At 34.2% G+C, this 9,532-nt stretch overlaps 1 protein-coding gene across 7 annotated transcripts in view; it reads right to left on the bottom strand.

Moving 5' to 3' along the window:
- Eif4g3 (eukaryotic translation initiation factor 4 gamma 3) overlaps positions 1-9,532 on the bottom strand; it is a 400,120-nt gene that overhangs the window by 247,248 nt on the left and 143,340 nt on the right. For all 7 annotated transcript variants that reach the window (XM_004637641.2, XM_023722577.1, XM_023722578.1 and 4 more), the window contains exon 3: positions 6,446-6,574. The gene's annotated coding sequence lies outside the window, so the exon portion shown is untranslated. The remainder of the gene's footprint in view (positions 1-6,445; positions 6,575-9,532) is intronic.

Raw genomic sequence — 9,532 nt, 5'->3', positions numbered from 1 at the left:
CCCCTGGTGGGCTGAGCTGGCCACACACACACACACACACACACACACACATAAATTAATAAGATCAATGGAACAGACTAGAAGATAAGGAAACAACTCCAGCAATACCCAGCCAATTTATCTTTCACAAACATGCCAAACACACTGAGTGAAAGAAAGATGGCCTATTTAATAAGTGCTGGAAAAACTGACTCTGCACATGCCAAATATTAAAATTATACCCTTCACAGTGCACTAAACTAAATTTGAAATGGGTCAAAGATCTAAATATTACAACAGAAACATTAAATCTTCTGGGAGATAGGTGAAACTCTTGAAGTAGGTAACATTCTTGAAGACATTGGTGTAGGTAAAAACTTTATCAATAAAATCTCTATAGCACAGAAACTACCACAAAGAATCATCAACTAGGATCTCATCTTACTAAAAAATCACAGGAAGGGCCAGTCAAATAGTGCACCAGATTAAAGTGCCTGCAAGCAGGCGCAGGGGCTAGAGGTTCAATCCCCACTCAGGAGGCACACTGAGACTGCAACTGAGACTGGGTATAGTAGCACACGCCTGTAATCCCAGCACTTGGGAAGCTGTACACAGGCGAATCACTATGAGTCTGATCTAACAGTGAGACCCTGAACACCCTGTAGACCTTCCCTAAAATACAAAAAAAAAAAAGTGGCACAGGAAATCACCCATACAGTGAAGAGACTACCCACAATACAGGAAAAATTGTTTGCCAGTTGTTCCCCCAAACAATGTTCTACTATCAAGAACATATAAATTAACTCAAAAGAATCAGACCTCCCAAATTTAAAGACCCAGCCCACAAATGGGCATCTGAGATGAACACACACTTCTCAGGTGAAGAAATACAAACAGCAAATAAATAGATGAAAAAATGTCCAACATCACACTGGTCATTTCAGAGATGCAAATTGAAGGAACACTGAGATTCCATCTCACCCTGGACCCAGTCAGGCGCAGGGGACTGCGGTTCAATCCCTAGCTCTACATGCCTTAGCAGACCCACCCTTAAGGCAGCCTGAGCCAGCCCCCCACCAAAAAAAAAAAAAAAAAAAATATCCTTCGCATCTCACCCTAGAAAGAATATTATCAAGAAGGAGCAGTGGAGAAAAAAGAACCCTTCTCCACTGCTGGTGGGCATGTACACTGGTGAAATCACTGTGGAAATCAGTATGGACATTTCTCAAAAAAACTAGAATTGGGGACCCACTGGTCCTAGCTATTTACCTTCTGGATATCTTCCCAGAAAAATTAAAAACATCATGCCACAGTGATATGTGTGCACCACTGTGTATAACAGCACAATCTGTAATAACTAGATCTTGGACATAATGCAAATGCCCATCAACCAAGGAATGGATAAAAAAATGTGGTCTTTTTATATAATGGGCTCTTACTCTTTATATACTTCATCTATCTAAAAGTATACTTTATATACTTATTATACCTTTATGTAGTCTTTATTCTTTTTCATAAAGCAGAATAGACTAGAAATTTTATAGGTAAGTGGATGCAACTCAAGTCCATAGTCATAAGTGAAATAAACCAGACACATGTGTAAACATTGTACTATCTCCTTATAGTGAGAAGCTAAAAGAGTAAATAAGATTGCAAATGTACACCAGCTATTGTAAAATGGGAGGAAGCTATTCAAAAGAAAAGAAAAACTGGGATGGGGGAAGTGGAAAAGAAATACATACACACATACATACATACGTACGTACGTACGTACGTACATACATACAAACAAGATAGTAAAGATTGTTCTGCTACTAATCTCTACTATACTAGTTCATTGAAAAAAAAGGTTTGTGCTAATATTGACTGAACAATGAAATCCTGTATCTTGTACTCTAACTAAAGATAACAGTATGCAAGGCATTAGCCATTATTACTCTCCTATTGTCTTATTTTGAAATTGTTTTATTTTTTTCTTCTCTTTAAAATTTTTTTAAAATTTGGAGTTTATTTTGTTCTCTTTCAATATTTAAATCTCAAAATAACACAGGAATGACTTATACCAAGTTTAAGTACAACATTAAATCCATGACTCTTTTTTCTTATTTTTAAATTTTGAGATGGTTTTTCTAAATTGCCCAGACTGGGCTTAAACTTGTGATTGTCTTGCCTCAGCCTCCTGGAGACTGCAGGTACAAATATGTAACAATAGCAAATTAGCTTATTATATTTGTTGACAGGATTCCTTTACAGTTAGTGATCTTGTAAATGAGAGTTCTTTCTCTAAACTTTAATAGTCTAAACTATCACTAATCAACCCCTAATTTATAGTTGCCTGTTACATAATTATTTTTAGTAATTCTAGGTCTCTCCTACAATTCAAGTCTTGCAAGCTCTAAAATATGGAAAACAAAATTAAAAGCAATGGTACAAGAATAATTTCCAAACAGTAAGGAAAACAGTTACTGGCTTGTCTTTCTCCACATTCCAGTAAATGACTTTGTAACTCTAGCCAGCTCTTAACCACAAGCAAACTCAAGAAAGCATGTGATAATGGGATGGTGCAAACTAAACATCCTGAGAAATAGCTTAAAATGTAGAAGAGTCATAGTGCTATCTTCTGAAACCAGTGTCTGAATGTTGTCTCTCTTAAGTAGAAAAGCACTAGGGAGTTCACAGTTTCATAACAGTTCAGCAAAAACTTAAGCCTAACAAATTCAATAATATACTTACAAAACTCAAAAATAAAACTCCCAACAAATTTTCTCAAGAGAGAAAAAACTTTTCTAAAAGAATAGAAAACAATCACCATCTTTATATCAAAAAAAGGGTTAGGGAGATTTACAGCAGATTAAACATTGAAATTTGAATTAGTGTTGTATGGGTTTGTCATGGATTTTCTTAAAACCATAGAATTTCTTAAATAATAAAGATCAAAAACTAAAATTCAAGGTTAGGGGGCCTGCCGGATTCTGATTTGACCCAGAGCCCAGGCCCGGCATACAGGCTAGTTATAGAACCCTGCAGCAGAATTCCCTGCAAAGAGGCTAAAGGCAAGATCCACCCCGCTGTTCCAGGAGCAGAACATCTTGCCAGAGTGGCACAGAGGTTCACCTCCAAGGGCTGCAGCAGGAAGAAGTGGAGCACAGCAGCCAGACCCAAGCCACACCCACCTAGACGAGTTTAAACTTGATAGATCCGGACCTGATGCTAAGGTAATAACTCTAAGCTCTACACCAAAGGTCAGAAGACAGTGCTATATACAAAATGACAAAGAGAAGAAGCAAAATGCACTCTCAGGCCCCGAGCCCACCCAGAACAAATGCATGAGACACTAGCATAGAAGAAATTGGAAATCACACACCTGAAATCTCTGAAATAACAACATTGGAAATAAAGAATCAACTGCAGAAAGGTATAGAGGAAATCAGATCAGAAATAATTTCTTAAGTTAAAGAAGAAACGATAACTAGAAAGAAGTACTAAGTGCTTCTGAACAAGACACTGATAAAAAAAAATAGGACTATAGAAAAATGATGGAATCCTCGAATGAGAAATATAGGAAAGAAATAGAATGCAAGATGCAGATTCAAAGTGATATACAGGAAATTAAAACCTCAATCACAAGCTGGCAAAACCGTTTGAATGAAAGTAAAAATAGACTTTCAAACTTTAAAGACACCATTGCATGGGGCCAGGGAGATATCTAGTAGAATAAGCACTTGCCTGACAAGCACAAGGGCCTGAGTGAATCCCTGGTTCTGTCAAAAAAAAAAAAAAAAAAAAAAAAAAAGACACCACTGCAGCTAGTGAAAAAGAAAAGATCTCTTAAACACAACTAGGATTACTAGGATGCAGAGAAGAATAATTCGACATTTGCAACACAATGGAAAGATGAACAACATAAGACTAATAGGCATCAATGAGAAAGGAGGAGTCAATACAAATGACATAAAAAGAATATGGATGGAAGTCATAGCAGAATACTTCCCAAATATGGGGAAACCATCTGACATTCAAGTAATCAAAACATACAGAACTCCAAATAACATCAACCTCGTTAAAAACACACTCAGACATATAATAATCAAGATCCCAGAAATTCAGCACAGGAACAGTATACTAAAAGCCGCTAAAGAAAATAAACAGATCACATTTAAGGGAAAATCCAACAGGATAACGGCACATTTCTCTTCACAAACCATCAAGTCAAGAAGAGCATGAAACAAAGTACTACAAGTCTTGCAAGAAAACAAATTCTACTCAGACTGATATACCCTGCAAAACTCTCTTACAAGTATAAGCGAGAAGTGAAATACTTCCCTGTCAAAGAACTAAAGAATTTCATGATGATAAAGCCAAGCCTACACAGACTACTAAGATGTTCTAGAGAGGGGGCAAAATGACCACAACTCCATAAATGAGAATGGAAAGAACTGACCATATAGGGCAAATAATTAAACACAGGAAAATAAGGGGTATACAAAAGCAGTCTTTCAGTTATTCGTTTGTGTTCAGCAGCAAAATATTTCCATAAGCATACTCTACAAATGGCCTTCACCTGCACCCTGTGATTCCACCTGGGTCTAGAGGGTGCACATCAAGGAAACTGCAGTGGCTCAGTCCCGCAAGTGACACTTGGCCGCCAGTAAGCATCATGGACACTGGCCAGATGCACAACACACTAGAACTTTGTGCAATATCCTATCCCCAAACTGTTAGAAGTGCTGGTCATTTATTTGCCATTCCAGTATTTATCTTATGTTTTATTCTTAGTAATTCTTTATTATCATGAAAACTTTTTCTTAGTTCAATTGTTTCCAAACATTAAATTTTTAATTAATATTTAATTTTCTGAATATTGCCTAATCTTAATCTTTGTTTTAAGATTTATACTGTATCTCTGATTTACAATCTACTTAAAAGACATGGTATGATGTTTTCTCCTAGTATTAGAAACTTTAAAAAGCATATTTCCATTTTCCATTGACTTTATATTACTCCTTCCTTGCCTTTTTTGTTTTTGGCAGAACCTGGGATTGAACTCTTCCTTGTTTTTTTACACACACACACACACACACACACACACACACACACACACGAAAAAAATGTGTATAATCCAATGTAAGATTGATCCTGTTTTGTAGAAATCTTTAATGACCTTTTAAATGGGTTAAGCTAATATATTTTACATAGTCCTGCATAACTATCATTTTTGAGAGCTGTTTATTCTTTATCCAGGACCATACAGCAACTTCTCTTGCCTTCTGAATTATGCGCTTTGTAATTTCCTATATGCTACGTCTGGAGGTATTAGAATATCTTGAGTCTATATAACTGGAAAATAATTTACTTTTAGTTTTCAAAGGTATGTTTGCTAAGTATAAAATTAAAAGAGGACAGGTCTTTTTTTTTTTTCTTTCAGTCTTTTAAATTAGTTAGGTCTAGCTTCTTACATATTTGGTCTTTTTTTTTTCTAATGTGGAATAAGATGTTATTTAATTTTGTTCTTCCATAGCTAGTATTTTTTATATATATGATTTAATGATTTTTTAATTTACAATTAAATTTTGGACAATTTCATTTTTTGTGTACCTTAGTACGATTCTATTCAAATTTCTTGTGCAAAAGGTTCATTTTTCTTGGAAATGTGTTGTAAGTTCAACTAAATTCAGAAATTTTAATACTTTAAATATTAACTGCCCATCCCTTTCTACTTTGAGAATTCTAATTATATGAATAAAAGTTTATTTTGGCACAGAGTGAACTATGATATGACTGATTTGTAAATTCTTTTTTCTTTATTTTTATTTTGGACAATTTTTATTGTTATATTCATTTAAGTTTGTAGGTAATTTATTTACAATGTACAATCTATTATTAATCTCAAGCTATGTATTCATTTCAGAAACATTTCTCTAAAATTCATTGTCGATATCTTATACCTTTCACATTTCAATATTTGTCTACAATTTTTAATATACTATGTAATTATTGATTGTAAATAAAGTTGATGAGGGGCTGGCGAGATGGCTCAGTGGTCTAAAGCACTTACTTAGAACAAGCTAAGCTAAGCAAAGCACAGGGACTGCGGTTCAATCCCCCACCACGACATGCCAGCCAGCCTCGTGCCCCTGGTGGGCTGAGCTGGCCACACACACACACACACACACACACACACAAATAAATAAATAATTTTTTAAAAATAAAATAAAATAAAGTTGATGAATAAAAAATAAAATAAAATTCAAGGTTAATTTTTAAATAGCCCAAAATAAAATGTATGAGATTGTTGGGAATGGAATGTGAGGAGGGGGTATCTAAAAAGATGCCAAAGTAAAAATAGAAATTATTCCTTCAGAAATGTCTTATGCTACTACTCATAAGTCTGCCTTGAAAGTCCGCTTCAGAAAAGCAAAAATGTTAACTCAACATGGAAATTTCTTTTTAAAAAAGTTTTTCTTACTTGAGAGAGTCCAGGGGACGATGCATGTCCCGGGGGCGTTGCCGCAAGATTTGGATGCCCCTTGTTTATTTCATGTGCTGAATAAGGGGAAGGGGTCGGTGGGCCCGGCTGCCGTGCTACTTGTGTTACCTGTGAGTAAATCAAAATTTAGAAAGAACAGTTAGTAAGAACTCAAATTGTACTACATACAGCTGAACTGGTTAATTCATCTTTTAAAATTGGATTTTCTTCCTCACAAGTTACATAAGTACTATACCAGACTAAAGAAAGCCTATTTAAAAAATAAATAAAATTTTTAGAAAAATACATTAATATTTTCATCAATTTGGTGGAATCAAAGATCTTAATGAAAAAAAAAACACGCTAAATTAAAGAGGCCAGACTTCAAACTACTTAATGATATTTTTTTTTAACTTAATGATATTTTGTAGAAAGAAAAGAGATAAATAATTGCATGGGAAGGGAAAGGATTACTGAAAGTATACAATATTTATTTTTATTTATTTATTTATTTTTTGGTACCAGGAATCAAACTCAGGACCTTATGTTTGATAGGCAGGTACTTGGGTCGCTGAGTTATCTCCCTGATCCTAAATAAGATTTTTGGATGGGACATAACTTTCCTCTGTCTTGAACAGTGAAAATTATGATTTGATGTGTTTTCAAGATCAATGAATCAAAACACTGTAATAGATGAATTTTACTTTATTTTTACTCCAATAAATTTGAACCAAAAAAGGACAACTTTATTATGGAGTATGAGCTCAAATTTGTTCTTCAATATACATTCAAATATATATGGGTAGACACATTTCTACATGTGTGGACAGATAATACTACACAGACATATAATATTTCAAATATCAATAAAGATATAAAAAAAACTTTTGCCCCTCCTTTTCTGTAGTGCTGGTATTAAACCCAGAGTCTTTACGTGCTAGAAAAAGGCTCTACAAACTAAGTCAAATCCCCAGCCCAGGAAATCCCTAAAATCTTAACAGTATTTTACATATCTCTTTTCTCATTTTTATTTTCTAATTAATATAACAGTCATAAATTTGTACAATAGAAAAATTTCACATTTTTATGTAACCAAGATGATATTTACTCCCTTTTTGGCTGGTAATACATTATCAATATAGAGCCACTTTACTCAGGATCCTCTCCAGAGCACATCAATCAATCCTAGCGGGCTCTTCCCTTTCACAGTCTAACTCAGATTAATACTGACAATTTAACAAACCTCCATTAATGGTAGGCAACTTTGTAACCAAATGTCAAAAAATTCATTCTCCACAGACCTCTTTTTAAGAATGTTTTCAAATGTATAAAATTAGAATATATTGGAGTATAATAAAAATCATTTATAGACAATCGCTAATTTTCAATGGCTCAATTTTCCATTTTTTAAATTTATCATGATACAAAACCAACCTATACAGCTACTCTTATTCATGATTAATACAAGCAATAAATCACATGAGACATTCAATACCTTCCTATACTATGATGTTCAGCAGGTTAGTATACTAAATGCATTTTCAATTTACAAAAGTAATAGCATCAGTATAATAATCCCACCATAAATGAAAGAGCATCTGTATAGTTATAAGACATTAAAATAAATGCATGACTTAGTAACACATGTTCTTCACTGATATGACAGCTGTCGCCTGTATTTGTTTTTTTTTTTGAGGGATAGACATTTCATTTATTTTATTTTTATTTTATTTTTTTGATAGCAGAGTAAGTTCCATTTTGTTATAGCTACCATTAAAAAGGTAAAAAGCGTTAGTATCCAAAATATTTTAAGAACAAATTTTATAAAGCTCAAACAAAACTACTTTAGGAATACATGTATTTATGGCTAAATTATTTTAAGAAATTCATGACTAACTCAGATTTCAGCACAAACAATGTAATTAACACCGTGGAGAAGCCACCAGTGATGAAGAGACACCAGCCTGGTGGCCCAGACACCACATGTGTTCTTAGTTAAACCTGTCGGATACAGTAGTTATATACAGTAGGAATAAACATTTTTTTTTGTTTTTGTTTTGGTTTTTTTTTTTTTTTCCGGTGGTACCAGGGACTGAACTCAGTATCTTGCACTTGTCAGGCAAACACTTACTCTATTTGTCACCTGTATTTGTAGATCTAATAATAATACAATTTAATTATTAGACCTTTTATTCACCTCAGTTCTGATTATCTCCTTAATTCTATTAAACACAAAAGAGAGCTGGGCGTGGTGGCACATGCCTGTAAGCTCAGCACTCTAGAGGCTGAAGCAGGATGATTGCCATGAATTTGAGGTCAGCATGGACTACTGTTAACGGTTTGTGTCCAGATGTCCACCCCAAAGCCTCATGCAGTCATAGGCAAGGCTTTATCCAATGTGAATGGATCTAGAGTATAGAATGCTAGGGTTGAGTGTGAGGATTAAAGGTAAGTGATGACTAAATTAAAAAATAATTACAGACAATGATTTGCATTCACTGATTTATTTTTCTGAAAATTTTTTCACAGTGCTTCTATTTGCCCATAAAATACAAGCATTTGAGTGAAAGAGAAAAAGCATTTGCTAAGCTAAAAGTACTACTTTCCTATTAGCTGAAAGATACTACCACCTTCTCAACTATGGAAGCAGGGAGGAGGTGTACAGAAAAGATAACTGTACGCCTGGCGAAAACTCTGTCTCAAAATATACAACTTCAACAGTATGTGTAGCTCTATGTGAAGGCTCTGTATTCAACTGCTACTACCAAGAAGAGAGAGAGAGAGGGATGCTGACTGTATCAACTACTTAAAACACCTCCAAAGTTCAAAAGATTTGTCTGTTTTAAAATATTAATCTTTTTTTTAATTAATTTTATTGAGAAAGAAATAGCAATGAGACAGTTACAAAACAAGTTAATAGGATAGTTACAAAATTAATACATTGCATATTGTTGTCTTCGTAGTAGTTATTCATGGTACAAGATGTAGACATGATATCTTTTTTTTTCAACAAATAATACACTGCATATATTCTTCTTAGTGGTTAATTGCTGTACAAGATTCAGACTTGTGATCCTACTTACACAC

The sequence above is a fragment of the Octodon degus genome, unplaced genomic scaffold, assembly GCF_000260255.1.
Source record: "Octodon degus isolate 3935 unplaced genomic scaffold, OctDeg1.0 scaffold00092, whole genome shotgun sequence".
Taxonomy (NCBI): Eukaryota; Metazoa; Chordata; class Mammalia; order Rodentia; family Octodontidae; genus Octodon; species Octodon degus.
The sequence above is the reverse complement of the archived record's forward strand: the minus strand, read 5'-3'. Positions and strand labels throughout refer to the sequence as shown.